Source organism: Myxine glutinosa, chromosome 2 (genome assembly GCF_964187855.1).
Source record: "Myxine glutinosa chromosome 2, kmMyxGlut1.1, whole genome shotgun sequence".
NCBI lineage: Eukaryota > Metazoa > Chordata > Myxini > Myxiniformes > Myxinidae > Myxine > Myxine glutinosa.
Window position 1 is genome coordinate 14,065,871 of NC_136262.1, and position 27,768 is coordinate 14,093,638.

Consider the following 27,768-nt stretch of genomic DNA (forward strand, 5'->3'; position numbering starts at 1 on the left):
CGGTAAATATTATTCCATCGTGTTTGGAAAAACGGGAAAATTTGAAAAATTTGAAAAAAAATTGGAAAAACAATATAGCCTATTTTACTCCAGGGGTCCCAGGATTACCCACCTAAATTTCGTTGCGATCGGTTCAGCCGTTTTTGCGGTACCTGGGAATAGACAGACAGACATTTGGTGAATTATAGTAAGAGAAACTTTAAAAAGATTGGGTTTTGAGAGATATTTGAAAACAAAATTGATGACGTTATCTGTATTTATAAGGAAGCTTGTTCCACATTTGAGGATATCTGAAGAATGCTCGATTTCCAGAGTTCTTCACTCTAGTAGTGGAAGGAATTACCGGGAGATTCCAGTTGTTAGAATGTAGCTTTCTGACAGGGGTGTGATGAGGTCGAATCTATATGCAAGAACTACTTTGTACCTGGCTCTTTTTGCTTACAGGGTTTAAGCTTGTAGTGGAGCTGAATACACAAATCACACATGCACATCTTGACAAATACATAAACAAAACCAAATTTAACTTTAGACAAACACAGCCATTGAAATTGGGGGAAGCGCCACTTTGAGTAGTAGTGACACCACTTTTATAACGTCGACATTCTCTCTCCGCACGCATTGGGGCAATGGAGTTGGAATTTCGTCCTCCACATGGTTACCAACACACCGGATTTGTTCATGCTCTTGTCTTTAAAATGCCGAGTGTCAAAGGAGGAAGCAGCATGCGAACCATTTTTAAGGTACAGTACCTGTCCACACCCTGTTTCAAAAATTTCACCTTTTGTTCCCTTAGAGCCTGGGATTAAATTGCATTAAATCAGACTTTTTCCACCTTTATTTACATATCGTAACCCACAACTTCCAAGTGAAAAACAAATTCTACAAATTTCAGAATATTTATTAAAAATACGAAACTTTAAAATATTGGTTGGATAAGTGACGACCCACCTTATAACAGCAATTCTAAACTAGAACGGCACTCAGTAGAGAGCAAACCTCTACCTGGTTGGCCATATCCCTCAATGGTGAGCCAACAACAACAACAGCACCCATGACAACAGGAACAACAACAGGAACCCTATCGAATGCCATTTTAAGGCCATTTTCCCTGCTAGAGCGGGGGTTAGCCTTGCGGGCCCCATGACTATCTTCTCCATTTTGCCCTATTTTCTGCATCTCTCCTTGTTAACCCCCTTGCCCACATTTCTTCTTCGACCATCTTTAGCCAAGTCTTTCTCGGTCTTCCCCGTCCTCTACTTCCTTCTACAATCATTTCCATCACTCTTCTCAACCAGTCACTTTCATCCTTCCTCAACACATGACCAAACCATCTCAACCTGTTTCTCTTCACAGCATCAATCACAGGCTCTATTCCCATCATCTTTCACAATTCATCATTTGACTTCCTCTCTCTCAACGATACTCCGCACATCCACCAAACCAATTCCAATTTCCACCCTTTCCTGCCTTCGTTGCTGCTCTCGGTTCATTACCCATGTCTCGCTCCCATAAATCATAACACTTCTCACACATGCAGCATACACCTTTCCCTTCAGCTTCAACGACACTCCCCTCCTCATCAGAACGCCACTCAGTTCCCGAAACTTCTTCCATGCACATCTCACTCTTGCAACCGTTGCAGAGTCTGATCCACCTTCTCTATTCAGCATGTCTCCTGGGTAACAAAATGTTTTCACACCTTCCAGCTTCACTCCGTCTCCAAGATCGAACTCAACATTTCCTCCATCTGCAGCTCCCTCTGTGCACACCTTACACTTGAATGTAGCTGCCACACTGGTTAATGACCCTCTCAGACCTCCACATTTTGATGAACTCACTCAGTGCACATTGTACATTGAATGGAGTTCACTCCGACACCCTTCCTGCACACAGCACACGGCCACTTCCCAGTTCTTTCCACCTCAGCACATGCTTTACCACTTGCCATCACCTTCATTTTTCCAATATTCACCTTCAGACCTTTTGCCACCATACATTCCTTCCACTTGTTCATCTTCTCCTTCAGTCCATCCATACTTTCCCCAATCAACACCAGATCATCTGCATACAACAGCTCCCACGGTAAACACTCCTTTACGTTCTGAGCCAGCACCTCCATCACAGCTACAAATAGTAGTGGACTTAGTACCAACCCCTGATGCACTCCCACCTTCACCTCAAACTCACCGCTCTTCCCGTCCTTCGTCCTTTCAGCTGTGTGAGCTCTCTTGTACATTGCCATCACTACTCTGATCAACCATTCCAAAACTCCTAACTTCCTCAATGCCCATGTCACTACTTCGCATGGAACCCTATCAAATGCTTTCTCCAGATCAACAAACCCAAGAAACAACTTCTTCCTCTTCTCCATGTACTTCTCCTGCAACTGCCTTACAATAAAGAGCACGTCTGTCATTCCTCTTCGTGGCATAAATCCAAACTGCATTTCGTCGATCTTCACTTTCTTCCTTATCCTCCTCTCCAACACCCTTTCCAATACCTTCATTCCATGCTCCAATAACTTTATCGCTCCATATGAGCCACAGTCCAGAGGGTCACCTTTCCCCTTGTATGGAGGGACGAGAGTACTCAGTTCCCAATCCACTGGAATGTGGCGTTCTTTCACCACCAGATTACAGATCTCTGTCATTCTCTTCACACCCCAACTTCCCGCTGCCTTCAACATATCTCCCACAACTCCCGTCGGCCCTCCCGATTTTCTACTCTTCAACCCTGGTGTTGGGCTAGCGGCTAGGGTGCCGGCTTTAGGATCCTAGGATCCTGGGTTCGAATCCCGGTCGATGGCTGAATTAACGCCAGGGGGGTTGACTCAGCCTGTCATCCTTCCGAGGTCGGCTAATTGAGTACCAGCTCACTGGTAATTCCCTGTTTGTCGTTAAAGGCGGCAAAAAGGGTTGGCGTCAGGAAGGGCATCCGGCCGTAAAACATTGCTTCAAAAAGGGGACCAAAAAAACAACAACAACCACGGTTCCCGAAAAAGGCCAACCCCCGCTTTGCAGGGAAAAATGGCCTCTAAATGTGGTTTTTTTATTTATTTATTCCTTTTATCGCTTCCTCAACTTCCTTCTCAGTTATCTTCTCTGCCGATCCTAAAACTGGGTTACTCTCTATGTTGCCATCCCATTCATTCTCTGCATTCAACAGCATTTCCATATATCACTTCCATCTTACTTTAATTCCATCTGGGTCCACAACGATTTGTCCCACTTCATCCTTCAAGCAACTCACCCCCATCACATCACACCTCTCTTTCGCTATCTGCTTTGCAATCCTGAATACCGCTCTCTGACCCTTTTCCGAATCCAAGCGTTATCCGAACATTTTCCTACATGCCTCCTGCGCCTTTGCTACCTCTTTCTTTGCAGCCTTCCTGGCTGCCTTATAACTTTCATGCTCTGCCTTTTCTGCCCACGTACCCTTCGCCTTCTGCCACTCCTTGAACTTCTTCCTCTTCTCGTCAATCCTCTTTCCAACTTCATCATCCCACCACCATGTTTCCGAGTGCCTCGGTGGTCCTGTTGTCCATCCACATACCTCACCAACGGCTCCCAACAGACTATCTCTCATTGACATCCAACAACTTTCAAGCTCAACCACATCATCCTCTACCATACCCTACCACATCTTCCATTGGTGAAGAATCCTTTAAAAATTCTACTAGCTGGATCTGGATCCAGATCTTCACCAAAATTGAATCGAATCTTCCTTGTCACACACACAACCTGTCCAACAGATTTCGTCCAAATCCGTCTTCAACTTTTTGAGATATCCTGCTATGTATCGTTTTTGGCCCCATCTCCCAATGGTGAAGAATCACTTTAAAAATTCTAATAGCCGGATCCGAATCCGGATCTTCACTAAAATCTAGTAATTTTGTCCTTGTCACATATGCTACCTCCCTGCCAAATTTCGCCTGAATCCATCCACAACCTTTTGAGATATTTTGTTCACAAATATACAGACAGACAGACAGACAGACAGACAGACAGACATGGGTGAAAACATAACCTCCATCCACATTTTGGTGGTGGAGGTGAATATGTCATGATGGCAATCCATAAAAGGATTGTGATGTCATATTGTGACGTCATTCCTTCCTCGTCATTCCATCCGACCGTATGTGGTTGTTTTTTGGAATCCCATCCTGACATGTTTTTCTTTTCTTTTTTTTACATCTTTTTTCTGACGTGTGTGTGTGTGTGTGTGTGGTGTGTGTGTGTGTGTGTGTGTGTGTGTGTGTGTGTGTGTGTGTGTGTGTGTACGTGTGTACTTGTACACACACAGGTGGATATGGATACTTTGTGCTCCTTTTATTGCGCAGTAGTCCGAACCACGCACGCACCACTCGGCAGATGGCGCTCTAGCATATATCAATCACTCGGTACTGCTTTAGCTACACTCCCTCCCACTCTAAATGACTAGAGTTAGCAGGCAACATCCTCCAGATGCTGGTGACTCTTTTCAATACATACGTGCTAAACAGGGCGACGAGGTGGCACAGATTCTTCTTGATTTGGGAGGGATGACATACCAGGATGACTCATCACATTTTGTGTATCGTATGTATCAGACGTCAGGGCTTGTGCAATATCTAGGGTTGTTGATCCAAAAGAAACTAGTGATGTGGTGGTACAAGTTCAGAATCAATGCCGACTGATGGCTTTGCTGAAATACAATCATGACTTTAGTTAACATGCTTTTTAAACATTTTTTCCATCATCAGTTTTAACCATGTAGTTAGCCGTTCCTAGTACCACCGAGGCAATTGCTGGTACCCCACGTACAATTGTTGGCGGTTTGGCATTAGCCAGGACCATCTTCATGACAATTCTTCTTCTTGTCCTCCTCTTCCCTTTATAAGGGGTGAGGTCCAATGGCACCGAGATTCTGCCTTGACCACGATACCCCTCCACTTCCCTCTATCCTCAGCCACCTCTCGCCGCTCTCCAACCACCCCCACCTAACTGCACCTGTGCGTTCCAAGTTGGATGCTCTTTCATTAATCAAACCAATTGCACTTAAATATTTCTTCCTTTCTGCAGAATATAAATCAGTGATTGCAGACCCTCGCCAGGACGTATTTTTTGTGGTTTTAAGGATTTTTGTGTTAAAACAAATATGGCGGCTGAACAACGTCACCGATGACGTCATCGTTATTTTTTTTTCTATACCAATTTATCCATTTATCCCTAGTTGATGCTCAAGAAATTTCATCTTGATCGTTGAGGTTTTGTACTTGTCGAATTATGACCAGAGTTGTCATAATTCGAATTATGACCCCCCCAAAAAGGGGGAGGTGAAGGCACCAATGACAACACAACAACAACATGCATTTTAAGGCCATTTTCCCTGCTAGAGCGGGGGTTAGCCTTGCCATCCCCATGACAATCTTCTCCATTTTGCCCTATTTTCTGCATCTCTCCTTGTTAACCCCCTTGCCCGCATTTCTTCTTCCACCATCTTTAGCCAAGTCTTTCTCGGTCTTCCCCGTCCTCTACTTCCTTCTCCATTCATTTCCATCACTCTTCTCAACCAGTCACTTTCATCCTTCCTCAACACATGACCAAACCATCTCAACCTGTTCCTCTTCACAGCATCAATCACGGGCTCTATTCCCATCATCTTTCGCAATTCATCATTTGTCCTCCTCTCTCTCAACGATACTCCGCACATCCACCGAACCATTCGCATTTCCACCCTTTCCAGCCTTTGTTGCTGCTCTATGTTCATTACCCATGTCTCGCTCCCATAAATCATAACACTTCTCACACATGCAGCATACACCTTTCCCTTCAGCTTCAACGACACTCCCCTCCTCGTCAGCACGTCACTCAGTTCCCGAAACTTCTTCCATGCACATCTCACTCTAGCAACCGTTGCCGAGTCTGACCCACTTTCTCCATTCAGCATGTCTCCGAGGTAGCAAAATGTTTTCACACCTTCCAGCTTCACGCCGTCTCCAAGATCCAACTCAACATTTCCTCCATCTGCAGCTCCCTCTGTGCACACCTTACATTTGAATGTAGCTGCCACACTGGTAAATGACCCTCTCAGACCACTACATTTTTGATGAACCCACTCAGCGCACATTGTACATTGAATGGAGTTCACTCCGACACCCTTCCTGCACACAGCACACGGCCACTTCCCAGTTCTTTCCACCTCACCACATGCTTTACCACTTGCCATCACCTTCGTCTTTCCGATATTCACCTTCAGACCTTTTGTCTCCATACATTCCTTCCACTTGTTCATCTTTTCCTTCAGTCCATCCATAGTTTCCGCAATCAACACCAGATCATCTGCATACAACAACTCCCACGGTAAACCCTCCTTTACGTACTGAGCCAGCACCTCCATCACAGCTACAAATAGTAGTGGACTTAGTACCGACCCCTGATGCACTCCCACCTTCACCTCAAACTCACCACTGTTCCCATCCTTTGTCCTTACAACTGTGCACGCTCTTTTGTACATTGCCATCATTACTCTGATCAACCATTCCTCCACTCCTAACTTCCTCAATGCCCATGTCAATACTTCATGTGGAACCCTATCGAATGCTTTCTCCAGATCAACAAACCCAAGAAACAACTTCTTCCTCTTCTCCATATACTTCTCCTGCTACTGCCTCACAAATATATGAAGGCACCTATGACGTCATCATTAACATATTGTCCTGTCCATAGACGATGAAGACCGGCCTCAGACGAATAGATGAAACGAGCTTCAACTCCGAGGCGTACTTCAAGCATTGGCGGGATTATCTTTTCACGCGGGCAGGAAAGCCCAAAGCCTTACCTGATTGGGAACACGCGGGGTTCATCCGAACCCACAGAACGAAGAAACGAACAGGACAAGAAATTGAAAATCAACAAACAGTTATTTCATGAAAATAAATGCAAAGACACTAATAATGTTGAGGTAAGAACTAATAGTAATAGGCTAAGGTGAGGGACCCTTCCTGCGGACTCAATTACAGACACAGGGGGAAGTAAAATAAAATAAAATTGTTTCGTAATCGGCCGGCACTCAGCTTTGCAGATCAACCGAGGGCTTGTAGATGTTAATCGCCTCCAAACCACCGAGGACGGGAAGTGCACAAAAATGGCGCGGAATCGTGCTCCTCGATGGCCAAACGTGAGGTACTTCTCGCCATGCGGACTGCCCTGGACCTCTCTTGTTCAGTCTCTTCCCCACAAGCGCACACGAGCCAAAGATGCACCACCACCCACGACCAAGCCAAAACAAAGGAGAGAGCGGCAAACACGACCGTCCGCTATGCATCGCAGGATCAGAAGAAGAGAGAATGCGACCACCTCCACTAAACGCCAGGACCAGAAGAACGATCAAAATGGCGAGACGGCATCTTTTTTTCTTCAGCTCTTGAATCTTCGACGATGGATTTACTCTCTACCAATTGCCTGAGCCCTGCCCATCACCCCCATCGTGCCTCCACCAATCACGAAGCACGGGGCATGGTCTCTCCGTTACGAGTCGTCTGGGGGCGGAGTCTAGTCGCTGTTCGGGAATGTTTGGATGACATAGGGGTTCCCTTGCCGATCGGCAAATGCTGTTTCTGTAAGACTTGGCGGCGTGGTTGACTAATAGAGCCCATCGCCTGGCTGGCTGAGTTTTATGAGAACATTAGGGAAAAATCACAGGGAGGCAATACATACTGGGGATTATTAACCATAAGCCCTATAATAAATAGCACAAAACCACCCTCCTTATGGCGACATGCAAACACACTTAACCTGAACATTTACCCTGCTTATGTACATCGAGATGGCTTCTTCTTTTTCGCATCACACGGTCCATACTAAACAATACATTCCTGACTTTCCGAAGGTATTTCTTGCCTACCGCCACAAACGTAACAATATGTTATTTCCCAATATGTTATTCTTTACAATGATAAATTAGGCCTATGTTGACCTTTTGGCCTATGTTCACCTAAAATATAATTTGTGGTTGAATTCAGTGACCAGATATGCAAGTCATCTTCAAATTTCAAGTCAATTGGATGAAAATTGAGGATTTTAGAAATTTGGCCTATGTTGACCTTTTGGCCTATGTTGACCATTTGGCCTATGTTGACCTCAAAAATACTTGGTGGTTGAATTCAGTGACCAGATATGCAAGTTCTCTTCAAATTTCAAGTCAATCGGATGAAAATTGAGGATTTTAGAAATTTGGCCTATGTTGACCTTTTGGCCTATGTTGACCTCAAATATACTTGGTGGTTGAATTCAGTGACCAGATATGCAAGTCTTCTTCAAATGTCAAGTCAATCGGATGAGAATTGAGGATTTTAGAAATTTGGCAAAGTTGGTGACCTTTGGCCTATGTTGACCTTTAGACCTTTTGACCCCAAAAACAATAGGCTTCTCAATTGGGACGACCTATACAACTTGGTGAAGTTTTGTGACGATCGGTTTGGAATTGTGACCTGTAGGCCAGTGACAAACAAACAGACAGACAGACAGAACCACAAACGCAACCGACCAATATACTTGAAAAATCTTCGATTTTGCAAGTAACAAACAGACAGACAGACAGACAAACGGACTCAAATGCAATACCATCTCCTCTGGCGAGGGTAATAAGTATATAAATGGTCCACAGTCTCTGGGATTGCACCGAGTCTAATAAGTGGTCGTATGATCCTGCGCAACCTTAAACAAGGAAACGAGGAGCCCATTTGACCTCTCTTTGCTGCGTTGCACCTGACAATGAGTGCAAGGTGTAACCCTCACGGCAACATGTGAGGACTTGTTTCAACAAGGTGAAGGAAGCTCTTACAGTGATGTGGAAGGGCTCATTTCGATGTTTGTCTTCCAGGTGTGTCTGAAGCTCATTGGGTCGGGCAACTCAATCGCCTGCAAAAGCTGACACAAACTTTACCAAAGGTACATTCGTGAATTTAAATGTATCACCTGAGCGATTTGTTTCACCCTGGACCATCTTATATTACTGGACCCTCTCCACATTTACCTGCCTAAAGGTCGACATTAGTGTTCATGCAAAGGTGTAAATTTAAATCTTATAAATATTCTAAAGTGTTTGTTTGTTTGTGTGTTTGTTTGTGCGTTTGCACATTATTCTTTCACCGTAACACCTGGAGGCCCAACATTTTGGGTGTAGGTACTTCAGAATCTGGGCAGTTTTGAGCTCCCACACGTTGGCCTTGATGTCCGTTTTGAGGCCACAGAAGGTGTATATTGGGATGTGGGGTCAGGTAGTGCTGTCGCCGGCGCACAGGTAAAAGGTAACCACCATGAGGGAAATAACTCCATAGCTTTTCAATGTCCAACATGTCCCAAAACCACCGCCGGGAGAAGCTCACCCAGCCAGTCAGTGCCAGGTATCCCCTGCGAGTAATACATAATGATCACAAATAGTAATTCTCCATTTTTTGAGTGTACCATGTGATGTACTGTCAGGATGTCTGGGAGAAGCATGTGATGATAAGCATTGCGGGCATAGCGTTTGAATCGTTCACACAATATTAGATAGAACAGCCACAGTGAGGGGCAGAACGTTAAACTACATCCTGGGTCATTTCATCAATTCACCAAAGCAAATGTGCTGGAACCAGGTGCAATTTTCCCAGAGAAGAACCACATTAGCTTTGTTGAAGCTTGAAAATGTTTAAAATGTACATTCTTGAAATTGTGAAGCTTATCCTGCAATTGATTGCTATGGTAAGAAATAATAATAATATAAAATAAACACTCTGCTTTCCAGGTGCTCAAAGAATGTTACTGAGGCACATTCTGATTTGTTCATTTTGTCACCCAGGCTTTACACCTGGAGCCGCGAGAGGAGGAGATAGATACTCAAGAAGGATCTGTAAGTTTTGATCATCAATTTCCCCCAAATATTCCTTTTCCTTCTAATGAAGGACTTGGTTTGGGGTCACTTTCATGAAAAAACTGCTTGAAGACACAGTGACAATATTGCATTTGAAAGTATTGTTGATCTGATAATTTAAACAGTCGAAAGACAAAGCCGAATGCCTCAACTCTGTGTTTGCCTCCAAACCCATCCCTCTCTGTACCCACCGTACCCAGTCGTACCCAGCTGCTCCTGGACTCTGTGTCCTTTCCTCCTGACAAGGTGGAAAAGTGTCTGTCAACCCTCGACTCTGATTCTGCAACTGGACCTGACGGCATCAGCCCACGGGTCCTAAAATCATGTTCTTCCGCTCTTTCACTCCCTCTCTCTGTTCTCTTCACCCTCTCTTTTGCTCAAGGTCATCTTCCATCTGCTTGGAAATCTGCCAACATCACCGCTTTGCACAAAAAAGGTGCAAAAACAGATCCCAGCAACTACAGACCAATCAGCCTTCTCCCAATTATCAGCAAGGTCATGGAATCCATCATTGCTTCAGATATGAAATCTTCCCTCTTCTCCAATGGCTTGATCTCTGATCATCAATTTGGTTTCAGACCTGGACACTCCACTCTGGACATGCTGCTTCTGCTTTCTCAACAATGGATGGAGGTCCTCAATGCCAAACAGGAAATTAGAGCAGTCTCCCTTGACATATCACGTGCCTTCGATACAGTCTGGCACCCCGCTCTGCTCACCAAACTCTCCTCTTTTGGTATCCATGGAAATCTCCACGCATGGCTGGCGGACTTCCTCTCCAGTCGTAGTCAACGTGTGGCCCTGAATGGGTTTCTCTCATCTCCTCTTCCTGTTCAGGCTGGAGTTCCCCAAGGCAGTGTTCTGGGCCCTGTGCTTTTTCTGGTCTTCATCAATGATCTCTCTGACTCTCTTGAAAATCCTCTCTATCTCTTTGCTGACGACTCTACTCTCTGTCGCTCCATTCTTCATCCCTCAGATCGGCAGTCTGCAGCCTCCTCACTCTCTGCAGACCTTGACAAAATCACAGACTGGGCAAACAAGTGGAACATGTCTTTCAATCCTGACAAATCTCACACTCTTACGATGTCTCTCCGAAAAGACCGACTGGACAACCCTCCCAGCCACTTTCTGAATAATCCTCTCCAAGAAGTTCTGTCACTCAAGCTTTTGGGTCTCACTATCTGCCATGATCTTTCCTGGAAAAACCACATTTCAAATCTGGCCTCCAAAGCCAGTCGCCGACTGGGCATCCTCCGTCGTGCGAAGTCCTTCCTTGGCACACCTGAGCTCCTCACCACATACAAGGCTTTCATCCGCAGCTCAATGGAATACTGCTCTCCCCTCTGGGCTGGTGCTCCTGCCTCACACCTAGCTCGCCTTCGCGCTGTTGAAACCAAAGCATTCAGAATCATTGGAATCTCCCACGATGAAGCTAACTCCAAGGGCCTCTCACTCACTCACCGCAGGCAGGTTCGTGGTCTTTCCGTCTTCTACCGACTCCTCTCTGGCCTTGCCCCCCCAGCTCTCTCTGGGCTCTGTCCCGCAAATATTCCTACAGGTCGCACAAGATCTGCCTGCAACCCTCTTTTGGTTAAACTGCCAAAATCAAGACTCTCTGCTCACCTTCACTCCTTCATTCCTCTTTTCTCCCGCCTCTGGAACAAACTCCCTCACTCTCTTCAATCCCACTCCACCCTCCAAGTCTTTAAAACAGCTGTTCACCACCATCTCTTATCTTCCCCCATCCAAAACCTTGATCTTTTCTACCCCCGCTAATTTCACCCCAATTCCCCTTTTTGAAATACCAACTTCTGTCCTGGAAGTCCTTGGTGTCCTTGTGCTTTATACTTATACTTCTCCCCCCCCCCCCCCCCTCCCATGCCTCCTCCCCCCGGGCCCTCTCCCTTCCACACATCTCCCTGCTCTCGGATGTTGTGTTTGTGTGCTTCCCCTTTTCTCCCCATCTTGTCTTCCGCTCCCTCTGTTTGTGTATTTTGTTTGTCTGGTGGATTTGTTTGTGAAGTAAATGTTAGCTCTTTCACGAGCCTCGATTCAGTATACAAAAAAAGAAAAAGAAAAAAAAAAAGGCCTTTTCATTATTTTATTGACAAGGCATTTTATTTATTAGTACATAAAGGGTAAAGAACAGATTAAGACAAGTGTGGGCCCATTGAGGGGAAGCACAGGGAGATTGGTGAGTGATGAAAATTAAATCAGATGTTTATTGAACACTAGCAAAGGTATCCAGCATTGCCGGGTAACAATGAGTCGCTTCCTGGCGGGAATATGAAGAGAGAGGGGGGGGGGGGGGGAGGAGAGGGAGAGGAGGGGAGGGGAGAAGAGGATGGAGTGGGAGGGGTAGAGAAGGGGGGGAGAGGAGAGAGAGGGAAGGGGGAGGGGGGCAGGGAGGCGGAGAGTGGAGGGGAGGGGAGGAGAAGGGGGAGGGGAATTTGAATATTGGGTCAATTAATTTGTTCATCAAACAAAAGCGAGAAGCAGATTGTTTTTTTATATCTAAAGCTCAAAGGAAATAAAAGAAAGGCATGAACACCACCATGTTGTGACTCTATGTACAGGGACCGACATCCTCCGACCTCCTCCTCCCCCATGCTCCACTCTCATACAGCTCTCCCTCCAAACCCCCTCGCACTCCTCCCTCCACTCCCATACAACTCTCCCTTAATCCCTCCTACCCCTCCCACTCTTCCCTCCACCCTCGTACAACTCTCCCATCCCTCCTACCCCTCCCACTCCTCCCTCCACCCCCATACAACTCTCCCATCCCTCCTACCCCTCCCTCCACCCCCATACCCCTCCCTCCACCCCCATACAACTCTCCCATCCCTCCTACCCCTCCCACTCCTCCCTCCACCCCCATACAACTCTCCCATCCCTCCTACCCCTCCCACTCCTCCCTCCACCCCCATACAACTCACCCTTAATCCCTCCTACCCCTCCCACTCCTCCCTTTCCCCCCTTCCATACAACTCTCCCTTAATCCCTCCTACCCCTCCCACTCCTCCCTCCACCCCCATACAATTCTCCCATCCCTCCTACCCCTCCCACTCCTCCCTCCACCCCCATACAACTCTACCTTAATCCCTCCTACCCCTCCCACTCTTCCCTCCACCCTCGTACAACTCTCCGGACTTCACCGGGCGGTGTTCGCACATTTACTGTATTTCATTTCCGCACACGGTTAAAAACTAAAATGCGATACACTCTACAAACTCTTAATCTGAACCGATTTTCAAATTTTCAACGGCAGAATTGAGCTTAACAGCAGTTCCGACTATTTAAAAAGTGTTCATTTGCGGTAAAAACCTTGCTAAAAAAACACGTCTCCAGGCGGTGTCTGGCCGACCAAAAGTGCCGCCTCCCCCCGAGTAACACCGCCACCTTCGCCCCCACCCCCTGAGTAACACCGCCACCTTCGCCCCCACCCCCCGAGTAACACCGCCACCTTCTAGAGTACCTACATAAAGAGGTACTCTACCACCTTCGCCCCCCCCCCCCCCCCCCCCCCCGCTACGCCAGTGAGTGACACCCTATCCCATTGAAGTATGAATTAAGTTTAAAATTATTATGAAGTTAGATTTTATAAACTTTAGATTTCCCAGCTTTAGGCAAGATAAAAAAAATGAGTTGGTGATCGTCCCCGCCCGACCCTACGAAACACACCCGACCCGAAACTTTTTTTATTTTTTATTTTGAAAAAAATCATTCAAAAACGATCTTTTCAGTCAAATTTGGCGCCGTCTGCACCGCATGCGCAGTGCGTGCTGCGCAGAGCGTCGCAAGTGCCTCAGGCAACTTCACCCATTTTACGTTAGCCATTCATGGCGGCTATTGTGTGAGATTTTTCCCGCTGAAATCTGTATCGATTCGTGATAGAATCGGCTTGAAATGCCTATTGTGATCGCATCAATAGCCCGTGAGGGTTCTTCCAAGACGGTGAAGGACTGGTTTGCGTGCAATATCGAGTTGGATGTTACAATCTCGGACTTCTATGCAGAGTTCTCAGACGGCAAGTATGATGGGGATAGGGAGCCATTGCCTGACGATACACGCGGTACTTTTGTCAAAGTATTCGCCGGCCCCAGTAAAACCGACATGACGAAGGTTTCACCAGCTTGCAAAGTTTCTGATGTGACAAAGACTCTTGGCTCATTTCTCAAATTTGTGTTGGCTGCAGACACGGCCACGGATCACAGGATGGAACCCGATAGTCGACCAACTGTTTTTAGTGTCCTCATGAATGCTGCCCGTGATGATGCTTTTTGTACTTGGGTGCCAAGGTGCCAAGGGCATGGTGTTTATCTGTTTTTCCGATGTCATGGTGTATATACATGTACAGGTGTCTTGCCCTTTCACTACCAAGCTCAGCTAGGACATTCAACATCATCCAAAATCACACAAACACTGTGTTTCATAGAGATTTGGGCAATGTCTGTAAATCTGTGAGATGAATGAAGAAATTAAATCATTTTGAGGAGAAAGGAGTCTTTATTTCATATTTTTCCATGTCAACAAAACTCAATGGAAAGTAGGAAAAAAAAAAAAAAAAAAAAAAAAAAAACCTCCCTCCCTACCCGAACTTTTGAGAAAAAAGGACGATCACCAACTCATTTTTTTTATCTTGCCTTAGTTAGATTTTAAAAACTAACCCCAGAAGCAGAATCACATCCTCGCTTAAATAAATGAATATGTACACTTAGTGACTTAGTTAGAAAATCGCTAGATATGGTAAATTTTGTCAGATTTCACTCCATATTTGGACGTTTATTTAGTCTACAGCATCCAATTCTCATATCCGAATCCAGATTTTGATGATACTAGTGAGATACCTGTGCTACGCACGGGTGGGAGGCCGGAAGCGAACAGGCAAAGCAGAAACAGCGAATGCTAAAGCATGAAACCAATAAATTCCACATTCCTGCAGCACCCTCAGTCGCACATCAGACATGGACAGCAAGTTCGTGAAGGACTTCCATGAAAAACGTACCCGTTCGCAAACAAACGGGTACATTCACGTATAAAAACATCGACCGTGGGTCCATGGCGAATCTGCATATGGCGATCCGCGAAGTTCACGTTTAGAAGGTAGAAACCATCACGGCATGTCGTCATTCGCTTGAACTCGATATCTCTTTTTTCATCCATCACCTCAGCAGTGTTGCCACTCGGGTTTTTCGAATTTCACCAATCGGGTGCCTAAATTTCACCAAATTGAAGTGGACTTCACCAAATGCCAAGTTTTCATTAGATATCGACTTCTAAATGAAAACAAACTTGTAAATATTGTTTACGATACAAACTTTATTGACAAATGAACTGTCGAACAAACTTTTTTAACGAAAAGAGTTGCGTAAAGTTCGCAAAACGGCCTCATCATTTGCCGTGGTCTGACGTCACCGGCCCTTCCCTCCAATCAGCGCGCAGCTTGTTGGTAGGTCTTTTTCGCCATTCGCACCGATTGGCCGAATGTTTGCGCCTCCCTCACTGATTGGCCGAGGTGTCATTGCTCGCACTTCGATTGTCGGTGGCCAATCAGTGTGGCCCTCTTCTTGTACGCCCCTCCCCCTTGTCAATCAAAGGTCCTGGGCGTGGCTATTGCTTGCCTTGCACGATGTTTGCCTGTCATGGTGTTGTACTGGTGATGTGGCTGAGGGCGGCCCCATCGGCGGTGCCCCGAACTGGCTTCCTGTTGGTTCTTAACTACTTAACATGCCCCGCCCCCTCGTATTGTTGATTTTCACCAGATTTCGACCAATTTCGATTTATTTCACCAGATCACCAGACTCGGACCGATTTCACCCAATTGGGTGAAATTTCACCAAGAGTGGTCACGCTGTTCCAAACAACATAACTCTAATCACAAATTAATCACAAAATAAACTTTTAACAACATTGTTAATGTTTCCTTCATTGTAAAAATACCAAGTCAACAGTTAAAAGGATTTTGAGCCGATAGGTGTTACGGCCTAGGCAAGATCGATGGAGACAGCGATCTGTTAGTTTATACACCGCTCAAATAGCTATGTGGCATTCTCTCATGTAGAGATTAAACTCACGTCGTTTGAACTTTGGCCGAGGTCATTATTTACTTTTAATGATGTTTATATACGAATCAAAAAGAAGATAATTGGTTTTGGGTCGTCCTTTCCGCATATCTCATGGGATTGTGAGTTGGAGAGACGACCGCAATGGCGGGGAGGGGGTTGGCATTCTCTCAAGCAGGGATTCAACCCATGTCCTTATAAAAGGTCTTTGGCTGAGGTCACCGAGTCAGATCGGTGCAGCCGATTGGTGCAGCTGTGCAGCGATCAGTGCAGCCATTTGTGCTGCACCCAGGAAACTAACGTTATGCATGAGTCCAAACCTGAAAATGCTGGAGGCCAAAGCTGAATTTTTTTTTTTAAATAATATACCCTATTTTACTCTAGGAGATCTCAGGATTACCCACCCAAAATATCGTTGCGATCGGTTCAGCCGTTTTTGCGGTACCTTCGAACAGACGGACGAATGGACAGACAGACAGACGGATGGACATTTGATGAATTATAGTAAGATGCTTCAATTTTGTAATGATATAATCGATCATGTTTCCAAGGCAAGGCATGTTTGAGTAGGCCGAAACATCGAAACAAAATGGCGGCTTAAGAACCCAGCAAGGTGCAGTGGGCTGACCAAGATGGCGGGCCACAATATTGGTAAGCCACCACATCGGGTTTTTATTTATGAGCACCTCGTTAATCATCTTCAAAAGATGTTATAAGACACCCAAACATCCAATTTTCATCATTGCAATCTGTTGGAGGTCTAGGTGTATGCATGCAAAGTTTGGGGCCGCTATGTTTCATGGTTTTGGAGATATGGAGGAGACAGACGGATGGACGGATGTACACTGCCTTTTATTATTATAGATTTACACAAGAACAGTCAGGAGAAATTACCAAAAGTAGAGAGAATCTATCTAGGGGATTAGGAAGGGCTTTTCAGGGAGTTCCAGGTAGGAGTAGAGGAAGTGAATATACAGCGGAGGACAACTACAAGAAGATAGTGCTCGTCAGATAATTCGCATCGGAGAGTATTGAGGGAGGTGGTGAAGCAGATAGGCGTGATGGTAACGGATATATTTAACAGTTTATCAGAGTCGGGACAGGTACCGGAGGATTGGAGAGTTGCAAATGTAACATCATTATTTAATAAAGGATCCAGAGAGGAACTGCAGAACCATACACTTGTTGGGGACCTATGGGGGGGCAATTCTCCAAAAATCTCTAGAACCGACCTGTTTATTTGAGATAGAATGACAAACAGATTCTGCATATTGTCGCTTGGCATTCTCCAAACTCCGTTTACAGCAGTTGCGCACAAGGCGAAACAAATGATGTGCCTCACTCGAGCCAACACGATGATACTGTTTGAAAAAGTGATTGCGATGGGCGATAGCAGCAGAACAAGCCGGAGTGAACCATGGCTGAGAGTGTGGTTTCACTTGATAGATCCAAGAAGGGATAAAGATATCCATACCAATATGGATCCATTCAGTAACTTCCCTGGCAGCTTCAGATGGGTTGTGACAAATGATTGAGTTACAGTGAACATCAGCAAGAAAATAACGCAAGGCATCCCAGTTGGCCTTGCTATGTTGGAAGACAGTTTGATGGACAGGATGAACAACAGTTGATGGTGAAGAAAAAGAAACCTGGACTTCAATGTTGACATGATCCGAATTTCCAAGAGGGGGAAGAATTTTTGCAGTACAATCCCCAGGATTTGAACACAAAAACAGATCAAGAAGATACCTGTTATCAGTAACTCGATCAGGAATTCGAATCGTGGCTGAGATGACCTGAGAAAGGTCATGCGACATGGGAAAGTTAAATGTAGTGACAGCAGGAGCATCTGCGCTATGAGAGTGAACGAACCATTCTTTGTGATGAACATTAAAGTCTCCAAAGACCATGATATCAGCAGTTGGGTGTCGACATAGCGCCTTATGAATACGATCAGTGATAGCATCGAAAACAGCACAATTGGGCGATGATGCACAGTGATACAAAAATACAGGTAGCCAGTGGAATGCAAAAGTGTGAAGCGAAAACACATAAATGCTTGTGTGGTATCCTCGAGGGAGACCTCAGGGCCGGGACTCGAAATGCAGGTTTGGACCGAGTTTCATTGGATTGAATAGTCATAGTGTTATGATATATAGAGGAAGAAAGAAGAGGAAAAAAATAAATAAAAAGGATCATTAGTTCACCAATCAACATGTGATGTGCAAGGCCACAAGTGCAAGAGAAGGAGCTGTGCTCGTAATTGCGAGTTTCTTTGATTGACTTATTGAGCTTCTTCAATCTTTGAATGAAGACAAGTTGAGTCAGCCGATACTAGAGCGAAAGCTGGGACACTCCTTAACAGCATTCTGACATTTCAGTTTGTTTGCTTCCTCCACGTCTGGGAGCAAAAGGAGAAAAAAAGAACCACCTTTGGAGGCCATTTTTCCCCGCCGAGCAGGGGTTGCCCTTTTTCGGGCACCGTGGTCCCCTTTTTGAAGCAATGTTTTATGGCCGGATGCCCTTCCTGTCGCCTCTTGCGACACACAGGGAATTACCAGTGAACGGGTACTCAATTTGCCCACCTCGGAAGGATGAACAGGCTGAGTCAACCCCCCTGGTGTTAAATTCAGCGATCGACCGGGAATCTAACCCAGGATCCTGGGATCTCAAGCCGCACCCCAACCGCTTAGCCAACACCAGGCTTAGTACAAGTCGTACGAAAAATAAACAATGTCCAAAAATGTCTGCAATCTCCGAAAATGAATCTGCACTAAGCAGCAGCTGAACTGAGTGGCCTGATGGAGCACTTTGTATGTGAACGTTTCCAATGATGTCAAAGTTTAATCAACGGTGAACTAGATATTGCAGAAACGTGAACGTGAGACATCTCCACTGAATGATGTGTTAGACATCGGCAAAGAATGCCTGGCGAGGAAGCAACCGAAGCAGGAGTAACTCTTGCGGAGGAGATAGGTAGGGTAATTAAGCTCGCCTTGGACACATCGATCCAAGAAATCCAGGACCCCAGCAAATGACTTCAATACCTGAGCTCTCAGTTTAGTTTATTAATTTTTTTGTATACAAGATCGAGGCTCATGTGAGAGCTAACATTAATGACAAATAGACAAACGGACACATAGAACATAAGATAAAGGAAGCGGGAGACGAGATGGGAAGAGAGGGGGAAACACACAAGTACAACTTTTGAGAGCAGGGACATCGGGAGATCTGTGAGAGGGAGAGGGAGAGGGCTTGGGGGGAGGAGACACGGGAAGGGTGGGAAGGGGGGGGGGGGTGGGTGGGAGAAGTATAAAACACAAGAACACTGCTAGGACTTCCAGAAAAGAAGTCGGAATTTCAAAAAAGTGGATTTGGGGTGAAATTAGCGGGGGTAGAAAAGATCAAGGTTTTGTTTGGATGGGTGAAGATAAGAGATGGTGGTGAACAGCTGTTTTAAAGACCTGGAGGGAGGAGTGTGATTGAATAGAGTGAGGGAGTTTGTTCCAGAGGCGGGAGAAAAGAGGAATGAAAGAGTGAAGGTGAGCAGAGAGTTCTTGATTTTGGCAGTTTCACCAGAAGAGGGTTGCTGGCAGATCTTGTGCGACCTGTCGGAATATTTGCGGGACAGAGCACAGATAGAGCTGGGGTGGCAAGGCCAGAGAGGAGTCGGTAGAAGACGGAAAGACCACCAACCTGCCTGCGGTGAGCGAGTGAAAGGCCCTCAGAGTTAGCTTCATCGCAGGAGATTCCAATGATTCTGAAAGCTTTGGTTTAAACAGCGTGAAGACGAGCTAGGTGTGAGGATGTCAAGCTAGTTTTCTCTTGGATGTCAAGTCACTCATCAGTGGTGACTGATCTGGGTGCTCTGTCACTGCAATATGCCAACTTTGGATTTGTGTATGAAGGTGGCGTCAAGGAAAAGTCACTGCACCAATAAATCATGGATTGGTGTATGCTTGTTCAGAAAAGGCAGAATTCAGGGACTTTAATTCTGACAATCGTGTGATTTTTTTTTTTCAAGGTCTGAATAGAGGGAAGAGGCTGCAGCCTGCCTGTCTGAAAGATGAGGGATGTTACGGCAGAGGGTGGGGTCATCAAAAATAGATAAGTTAGAGGATCATTGATGAAGATCAGTAATCGGACTGGGTCGAGAACACTGCCTTGGGCACTCCAGCCTTGACAGAGAGAGCAGATGTAAGGATTCTTGAGGCAACTCTTCAGTACACTATTGCCATTGCTTGAGCCAACTGTTATGGTGTAAAAACCGACTCCAACAACTCAGTTAAGTAAACTGAAGAGGGCATTTATTCCGTGGCTTACACATGCTTGTCCAACATGGCGTCTCCCCTTGCCTTGTGCCATAAAGCACCCACGGTCTTCACTTTTGGCAAAGTATCCACACCAACACATGATCATTTCAAATAAAAAACAATAACAACGAAACATAACATCAATTATATTGCTTAAGGCAACTATTCGGTATGGAAAATAAGTCTTTCCAAACACACTCATAGCACTGTAAAGTCTACTGACAATGTCTGTTTCTGTTGCCAACCGCGAGTGATCTCTTAGCCAGGTGAAACTCATAAAAAGTTACCGATGGTCAACAAACACAACAACAACAACAAGCATTTTAAGGCCATTTTCCTTGCTAGAGCGGGGGTTAGCCTTGCGGTCCCCATGACAATCCTCTCCATTTTGCCCTGTTTTTGCATCTCCCCTTGTTAACCCCCTTGCCCGCATTTCTTCTTCGACCATCTTTAGCCAAGTATTTCTTGGTCTTCCCCGTCCTCTACTTCCTTCTACATTCATTTCCATCATTCTTCTCAACCAGTCACTTTCATCCTTCCTCAACACATGACCAAACCATCTCAACCTGTTCCTCTTCACAGCATCCATCACAGGCTCTATTCCGATCATCTTTCGCAATTCATCATACGTCTTCCTCTCTCTCAACGATACTCCGCACATCCACCGAACCATTCGCATTTCCACCCTTTCCAGCCTTCGTTGCTGCTCTACGTTCATTACCCATGTCTCGCTCCCATAAATCATAACACTTCTCACACATGCAGCACACACCTTTCCCTTCAGCTTCAACGACACTCCCCTCCTCGTCAGCACGCCACTCAGTTCCAGAAACTTCTTCCATGCACATCTTCCACTCAGTCTGATCCACCTTCTCCGAGGTAGCAAAATGTTTTCACACCTTCCAGCTTCACGCCGTCTCCAAGATCCAACTCAATATCTCCTCCATCTGCCGCTCCCTCTGTGCACACCTATGGTCATAAGATATTATTGACCTGCTTGCTTGAAAAAATGGGCACGCAAAAGTTGTATCCAATCATCGTTCGGCACAAAGTTTACCAAGCGACGACAGATGCATTCGTACATTATGAGTGATTTGTATTCAATAAATATATGTTTCTTGCAGATATTTGCGATTTTTATTTGCTTCCTCTTCCACTACTTTGTGGCATAAGAAAGCTGGTTCAACAACTTCAGTAAATTACATCATTAATGCAACCAATGCGGGGGAGGAAGGAGATTGCCAGGTTGGGACCTGTTCTCGGTAGCAAGGTGGGGATGCCACGAAAAGGCATTGCCCACAGGTTCGTGAAAACCCCCCGAGCCTCCCCTATTTATAGTAACCATTCCAGTGAAGAGGTACTATTTGGTGACTATGTTTTTTTTATTTTAGTGTACCGTTCTCTTAACAGAGTATTGGTGGTGCTGATGTAGTTTCTTAGCAAGGGTTATACTAGGTGGTTTGCCATTGCCTTCCCAGCGTTATTTGCCCATGCTCTATCCTTTTAAAGGCTAAGCACCAAGAGAAGAAGCAGCACAGGCCGTTTTAAAAGTTTTTGGTGATAGCTGGGATTATAAACTTCTAACCTTCCAGACTCAGAACAAATTGAGAATTCTCAACTTAAATCTCAATGAACAAATATTCTCAGAATTCTCAATTAGCATATTTTCTCAGAATTCTCAATTCGCATATTTTCTCAGAACAAGTTGACGCTAGTTACCATTACGCAAGTGAGTTAGGTGGTATACACGCACCCGCACCCGCACCCGCACGCATGGTTACCATATTTATGTCACTCTGGGTAATCTGGATTGAATTGATCGATGATGGTTATTGAAACATCTATCATATTTTATGTTTCGGTTGCATACATAGTATAGAATTAAAGCCTGGTGTTGGCTTAGCGTTTTATGTTTAGGTTGCATACATAGTATAGAATTAAAGCCTCGTGTTGGCTTTGCGTTTTATGTTTAGGTTGTATACATAGTATAGAATTAAAGCCTGGTGTTGGCTCAGCGTTTTATGTTTAGGTTAAATACACAGCATGGAATGAAAGCCTGGTGTTGGCTTAGCGTTTTATGTTTAGGTTAAATACACAGCATGGAATGAAAGCCTGGTGTTGGCTTAGCCTTTTATGTTTAGGTTGCACACACAGTATAGAATTAAAGCCTGGTGTTGGCTTTGCGTTTTATGTTCAGGTTGTATACATAGTATAGAATTAAAGCCTGGTGTTGGCTTAGCGTTTTATGTTTAGGTTGTATACATAGTATAGAATTAAAGCCTGGTGTTGGCTCAGCGTTTTATGTTTAGGTTAAATACACAGCATAGAATGAAAGCCTGGTGCTGGCTTAGCGTTTTATGTTTAGGTTGTATACATAGTATAGAATTAAAGCCTGGTGTTGGCTCAGCGTTTTATGTTTAGGTTAAATACACAGCATGGAATGAAAGCCTGGTGCTGGCTTTGCGTTTTATGTTTAGGTTGTATACATAGTATAGAATTAAAGCCTGGTGTTGGCTCAGCGTTTTATGTTTAGGTTGAATACATAGTATAGAATTAAAGCCTGGTGTTGGCTTAGCGTTTTATGTTTAGGTTGTATACATAGTATAGAATTAAAGCCTGGTGTTGGCTCAGCGTTTTATGTTTAGGTTAAATACACAGCATGGAATGAAAGCCTGGTGCTGGCTTAGCGTTTTATGTTTAGGTTGTATACATAGTATAGAATTAAAGCCTGGTGTTGGCTCAGCGTTTTATGTTTAGGTTAAATACACAGCATGGAATGAAAGCCTGGTGCTGGCTTAGCGTTTTATGTTTAGGTTGTATACATAGTATAGAATTAAAGCCTGGTGTTGGCTCAGCGTTTTATGTTTAGGTTAAATACACAGCATGGAATGAAAGCCTGGTGCTGGCTTAGCGTTTTATGTTTCGGTTGCATACATAGTATAGAATTAAAGCCTGGTGTTGGCTCAGCGTTTTATGTTTAGGTTAAATACACAGCATGGAATGAAAGCCTGGTGCTGGCTTAGCGTTTTATGTTTAGGTTAAATACACAGCATGGAATGAAAGCCTGGTGCTGGCTTTGCGTTTTATGTTTCGGTTGCATACATAGTATAGAATTAAAGCCTCGTGTTGGCTTAGTGTTTTATGTTTAGGTTGTATACATAGTATAGAATTAAAGCCTGGTGTTGGCTTAGCGTTTTATGTTGAGGTTAAATACACAGCATGGAATGAAAGCCTGGTGCTGGCTTTGCGTTTTATGTTTCGGTTGCATACATAGTATAGAATTAAAGCCTGGTGTTGGCTTTGCGTTTTATGTTTCGGTTGTATACATAGTATAGAATTAAAGCCTGGTGTTGGCTTAGCGTTTTATGTTTAGGTTAAATACACAGCATGGAATGAAAGCCTGGTGGTGGCTTAGCGTTTTATGTTTAGGTTTTATACATAGAATATAATTAAAGCCTGGTGTTGGCTTAACGTTTTATGTTTAGGTTGTATACATAGTATAGAATTAAAGCCTGGTGTTGGCTTAGCGTTTTATGTTTAGGTTTTATACGTAGTATAGAATTAAAGCCTGGTGTTGGCTTAGCGTTTTATGTTTAGGTTGTATACATAGTATAGAATTAAAGCCTGGTGTTGGCTTAGCGTTTTATGTTTAGGTTTTATACATAGTATAGAATTAAAGCCTGGTGCTGGCTTTGCGTTTTATGTTTCGGTTGCATACATAGTATAGAATTAAAGCCTGGTGTTGGCTTTGCGTTTTATGTTTAGGTTAAATACACAGCATGGAATGAAAGCCTGGTGGTGGCTTAGCGTTTTATGTTTAGGTTGTATACATAGAATATAATTAAAGCCTGGTGTTGGCTTAACGTTTTATGTTTAGGTTGTATACATAGTATAGAATTAAAGCCTGGTGTTGGCTTAGCGTTTTATGTTTAGGTTTTATACATAGTATAGAATTAAAGCCTGGTGTTGGCTTAGCGTTTTATGTTTAGGTTGTATACATAGTATAGAATTAAAGCCTGGTGTTGGCTTAGCGTTTTATGTTTAGGTTTTATACATAGTATAGAATTAAAGCCTGGTGTTGGCTTAGCGTTTTATGTTTAGGTTTTATACATAGTATAGAATTAAAGCCTGGTGTTGGCTTTGCGTTTTATGTTTAGGTTGTATACATAGTATAGAATTAAAGCCTGGTGTTGGCTTAGCGTTTTATGTTTAGGTTGTATACATAGTATATAATTAAAGCCTGGTTTTGGCTTAGCGTTTTATGTTTAGGTTGTATACGTAGTATAGAATTAAAGCCTGGTGTTGGCTTAGCGTTTTAGGTTTAGGTTGTATACATAGTGCAGAATTAAAGCCTCATGTTGGCTTAGCGTTTATGTTTAGGTTGAAAACATGGTATAGAATGAAAGCCTGGTGTTGGCTTAGCGTTTTAGGTTTAGGTTGTATACATAGTGCAGAATTAAAGCCTCATGTTAGCTTGGCGTTTATGTTTAGGTTGTATACATGGTATAGAATTAAAGCCTCGTGTTGGCTTAGCGTTTTATGTTTAGGTTTTATACATAGTATAGAATTAAAGCCTGGTGTTGGCTTAGCGTTTTATGTTTAGGTTTTATACATAGCATATAATTAAAGCCTGGTGTTGGCTTAGCGTTTTATGTTTAGGTTTTATACATAGTATAGAATTAAAGCCTGGTGTTGGCTTTGCGTTTTATGTTTAGGTTGTATACACAGCATGGAATGAAAGCCTGGTGCTGGCTTAGCGTTTTATGTTTAGGTTTTATACATAGTATAGAATTAAAGCCTGATGTTGGCTTAGCGTTTTATGTTTAGGTTTTATACATAGTATAGAATTAAAGCCTGGTGGTGGCTTTGCGTTTTATGTTTAGGTTGTAGACATAGTATAGAATTAAAGCCTGGTGTTGGCTTAGCGTTTTATGTTTAGGTTGTATACATAGTATATAATTAAAGCCTGGTTTTGGCTTAGCGTTTTATGTTTAGGTTTTATACGTAGTATAGAATTAAAGCCTGGTGTTGGCTTAGCGTTTTAGGTTTAGGGTGTATACATAGTGCAGAATTAAAGCCTCATGTGGCTTAGCGTTTATGTTTAGGTTGTATACATAGTATAGAATTAAAGCCTCGTGTTGGCTTTGCGTTTTATGTTTCGGTTGCATACATAGTATAGAATTAAAGCCTGGTGTTGGCTCAGCGTTTTATGTTTAGGTTGTATACATAGTATAGAATTAAAGCCTGGTGTTGGCTTAGCGTTTTATGTTTAGGTTGTATACATAGTATAGAATTAAAGCCTGGTGTTGGCTTCGTGTTTTATGTTTAGGTTGTATACATAGTATAGAATTAAAGCCTGGTGTTGGCTTAGTGTTTTATGTTTCGGTTGTATACATAGTATAGAATTAAAGCCTGGTGTTGGCTTAGTGTTTTATGTTTAGGTTGTATACATAGTATAGAATTAAAGCCTGGTGTTGGCTTAGCGTTTTATGTTTAGGTTGTATACATAGTATAGAATTAAAGCCTGGTGTTGGCTTAGTGTTTTATGTTTAGGTTGTATACATGGTATAGAATTAAAGCCTGGTGTTGGCTTAGTGTTTTATGTTTAGGTTGTATACATGGTATAGAATTAAAGCCTGGTGTTGGCTTAGCGTTTTATGTTTAGGTTGTATACGTAGTATAGAATTAAAGCCTAGTGTTGGCTTAGCGTTTTATGTTTAGGTTGTATACATAGTATAGAATTAAACCCTGGTGTTAGCAAGGCGTTTTATGTTTAGGTTGTATACATAGTATAAAATTAAAGCCTTGTGTTGCTTTACGTTTTATGTTTAGGTTGTATACATAGTGTAGAATTAAAGCCTGGTGTTGGCTTACCGTTTTATGTTTAGGTTAAATACACAGCATAGAATTAAAGCCTCGTGTTGGCTTAGCGTTTTATGTTCAGGTTAAATACACAGCATAGAATTAAAGCCTCGTGTTGGCTTAGCGTTTTATGTTTAGGTTAAATACACAGTATAGAATTAAAGCCGGGTGTTGGCTTCGCGTTTTATGTTTCGATTGAATACATCGTATAGAATTAAATCCTGGTGTTGGCTTTGTGTTTTATGTTTAGGTTAAATACATAGTATGGAATTAAAGCCGGGTGTTGGCTTAGCGTTTTATGTTTAGGTTAAATACATCGTATAGAATTAAAGCCTGGTGTTGGCGTCGCGTTTTTTGTTTCGGTTAAATACATAGTATAGAATTAAATCCTGGTGTTGGCTTGGCGTTTTATGTTTAGGTTGTCCACACAGTATGGAATTAAAGCCTGGTGTTGGCTTCGCATTTTATGTTTAGGTTGTCCACACAGTATGGAATTAAAGCCTGGTGTTGGCTTCGCGTTTTATGTTTAGGTTAAATACATGGTATAGAATTAAAGCCTGGTGTTGGCTTCGCGTTTTATGTTTAGGTTGTCCACACAGTATGGAATTAAAGCCTGGTGTTGGCTTAGCGTTTTATGTTTAGGTTAAATACATGGTGTAGAATTAAAGCCTGGTGTTGGCTTAGCGTTTTATGTTTAGGTTAAATACACAGTATAGAATTAAAGCCTGGTGTTGGCTTAGTGTTTTATGTTTAGGTTGTATACATAGTATAGAATTAAAGCCTCGTGTTGGCTTAGCGTTTTATGTTTCGGTTGTATACATGGTATAGAATTAAAGCCTGGTGTTGGCTCAGCGTTTTATGTTTAGGTTAAATACACGGTATGGAATTAAAGCCTGGTGTTGGCTTAGCGTTTAATGTTGAGGTTGTATACATAGAATATAATTAAAGCCTGGTGTTGGCTTCGCGTTTTATGTTTCGGTTGTATACATAGTATAGAATTAAAGCCTAGTGTTGGCTTTGCGTTTTATGTTCAGGTTGTATACATAGTATAGAATTAAACCCTGGTGTTGGCTTAGCGTTTTATGTTTAGGTTGTATACATAGTATTAAAGCGCGGCGTTACGCGCGCTGCTTGCGAGCAAGGAGGAAGCGGACAAGCGGTAACTTATAAGCGTCTTTATTTCAGGAGCTCACTGTAACACTGGCGCGCTCCGGGCTGCGCGCCCGGTGTATATCATGAGGCCACGCCTACCCCAGGGGCGTGGCCACCGCCCACTTGGTGCGCGGAATGATGTCACCACGCCAGTGGGCTTTTGTGTCCGCCACACGCGCCCCCCCAGAATTCCCGCGCACCTGGAGGGCCAGTTTGCGGGGCAGACGAATGACCCGGCCGAAGCGCCCCCTGGCGATCGGCGGCGTCCGGGGTGCAGGGATGCCAGGTGGGATGCCCCTGGCTGCCCCTGGGATGGGTGCAGGACCGGGGAGCGGCGTGGCGGCGGGGCTGGGCGGTGCCGGGGGTCCGCCCGCAGGGGTGCGGCCCTGACGTGGGGGTCGGGCCACTGGCGGTGTATGGTCCACGTCGAGGTGGGCCGGCTTGAGGCGGTCTACCGAAACGCGGTCAGGAGTACCGCCGAT

General features: G+C 44.1%; 1 long non-coding RNA gene across 1 annotated transcript; it reads left to right on the forward strand.

The window, feature by feature from the left end:
* Positions 1-13,857: 13,857 nt before the first annotated feature.
* On the forward strand, positions 13,858-14,394 carry LOC144890867 (uncharacterized). The gene is made up of 2 exons (XR_013622542.1): positions 13,858-13,928; positions 14,093-14,394. It is a non-coding gene; the product is annotated as an uncharacterized LOC144890867 (long non-coding RNA).
* The last annotated feature ends 13,374 nt before the right edge of the window (positions 14,395-27,768 follow it).